At 35.1% G+C, this 2,491-nt stretch overlaps 1 long non-coding RNA gene across 1 annotated transcript; it reads right to left on the bottom strand.

The window, feature by feature from the left end:
- Positions 1-1,253: 1,253 nt before the first annotated feature.
- On the bottom strand, positions 1,254-2,379 carry LOC109859152. Its single transcript, XR_002250681.1, has 2 exons — positions 2,185-2,379; positions 1,254-1,915 (listed from the first exon to the last, which is right to left on the bottom strand). It is a non-coding gene; the product is annotated as an uncharacterized LOC109859152 (long non-coding RNA).
- Positions 2,380-2,491: the final 112 nt, after the last annotated feature.

Here is a 2,491-nt window from a genome sequence, read left to right as displayed (position 1 = left end):
GATCTTTACTTGCGCCGGCTGTCCTAAATTTTATAGGATGTATTTCTTTGACCCGTAGATAACCGGGTTTATTTGGAAAGTTGCTCGGGATGTTTAGACAATAATAAAAGTTTCTGTTCGCTATTGTAAGATAACAACATCTTACAACATTGTCCGTACGAGTTCTTGACTCACCTTCCTCTCGACGGGTTTCTTGTTCCGGACGATTTATCTTCGGATCATCGCCCGTCGGACGCACTATTTCTCTATTTGATATTTGGCGTACTAACTCACTCACGAGTTGCTGTTGTTGCGCCATCCATTGTTNCTGCATCTGCATCATAGTTTCGCGAAAAACCTCTGCAGTTAGCGGCTCTGACTGAGCCGTGGCTCCGGCGGATTGTGTAGATTCTATTTCCCTTCTGCCTGTTTGAAGTAGGTCTGAGGGTCCATGGCGTTCGAAATGCGACATTATGCTGTCTATTAATTCAGCACGGTCACCCGTCGACGGCAGCCTATATCTCTTTGCTTCTTTCCGTAATTGTTCCACCGTCGCTTCCTCCAAAGCCGCTCGATCCATCTTCACTTGTTTTCTTGTTCTTTGCGCATATAACTGACACCGGACTAACCCGCACCACCGACTAAATTCGCACACTCGACTTGTCGCCGCAAGTTGCGATCCCACTTCTGATGTTGTAAGATAATTTTATCTTACACTATTGTCTACGAAGGAATTTTTAAGATCGTTGCTAGGCTCGGTTTATTGTTTTCGGGCGTCGACACGATTTCTATTTGCGCGCCTATCGCGTCGAAGCCCGAGTCCGTTCGTGTTATTTATTGAGAAAAAAAAGGAATTTATTGTATGTCGGCGCGTCACGTTGCAAGAAAAAGGGGCCCGTGGAGTCTCCAGGACGTAACACTATATTGGAAGGAAAAAATAAACTCTAAGAACTAGTGCGACCAATTCAGCAAAAAAAAACAAGTCACAAATATTACAGACTATTTTCTAAATTATATTTTGCAATACAATAATTTATTTATTATTAATGAAATATATGCTTATTAACAGCACAAAATATAACACATAAAATACATTATAGTGTTTACAATATAAATGTAATATATTTAAGAATGTATTTAATAATTCTATATTATTTGCAAGAATAACAATATATATATAGTATAAGAAATACTATATATAATGTAATTTTATTGTAATAGGCAACACAATGAACGTCAGGCATTACGCCAGATAAACAAGTTTTGTTTTTCGGTTTGCTGAAACTTGACGAGTGATAAGACAAACTTAATGTTTTTTGTATTATTGCAGCAATATAAACTTTTCGGATTTTTTTACTTTTTCATATGTTGACAAAATGACAATGTAGTTTACAAATGCTTAAACTTACATCAGTGCTTTGAAAGGTAGCAACTCTGGCGATATTCTGTGAACTCTAGCAGAGGTTGTTTTTTTCACATGACATCTACGAACTTGACGGTCTTTCTCTTCAACGTTGTCGATTATCTAATTGCTGATGTTGGTTGTTCAAATCTGCGACTAATTGACGTTTTCGTCGCCTCTCTTTTAAACTTTAAAGAGCGCGAGTCATTGCTTCAGCAAACTCGATATTAGTTGGTCGGCAGTAGTCACGATTTCTAGCCATTGCATCTGTGAAAAAACATTGTTAACGTAAATTAAATATGAATGCATCTTTAACATTAATCAGATATGAAAGCAATGTAGTCAAAATAATATAATAAAGACGTGATCTTTACATGCTTCGGCGAAGCGAGTTCCTTTTAAAGCGTATAAATTTTTTGTACCCAGCCACGTGACATGAGATAAAATATCTATATCGCTAGTAAAGGCACATTTAAAATAATGTCCTGCAGAGTCCACGGGATTCATACCACCTAAATAGATGAAGTGAGTGACCTGTAAATAATATCATTATATCATATGAAGAAGAGACTTTGATACAATCAATTTTTATAAAATATGAAAAATAAAAATAATATTTACCACATTGTCATAAGTCGCCTGATCGACATTTTAAAAATTTAGAAAATTATCTATTTTGATTAATCTAATTTTCTATTTTGAAAAATAGAAAATTTTTATAAAATACACATTTTTTTACCAATAACTATTTTTTTATACACTTTAAACTTAAATTTATTGGTGATATTTTGTATGTATCTTACCTGAGTCAACTGCCACAATGAGAATAACCTCGCCAAACCATACCACCTGTAAAACACAGTTAGTAATGATATTTTTTATTTATTTTGATTAGTCACTTTTCCCACTTTCGGTACAATAACTTTGTTCACTAGAATAAGCTGCTTTGTAGTAATCGAACGTAATTGACTCTTAAGCCCCTTGCACAATGGACGGAATAGCGATAGCGATAGAAATAACAAAAGTTTTAAAGAGTTTATATTTAAAAATAAAGGTAGGAACAGCGGAATCTAACATACAAAACTACACATGTATCAATGCAGATCAGAA

Source organism: Pseudomyrmex gracilis, unplaced genomic scaffold, assembly GCF_002006095.1.
Source record: "Pseudomyrmex gracilis isolate BER0280 unplaced genomic scaffold, ASM200609v1 scaffold_243, whole genome shotgun sequence".
Lineage (NCBI taxonomy): Eukaryota > Metazoa > Arthropoda > Insecta > Hymenoptera > Formicidae > Pseudomyrmex > Pseudomyrmex gracilis.
The sequence above is the reverse complement of the archived record's forward strand: the minus strand, read 5'-3'. Positions and strand labels throughout refer to the sequence as shown.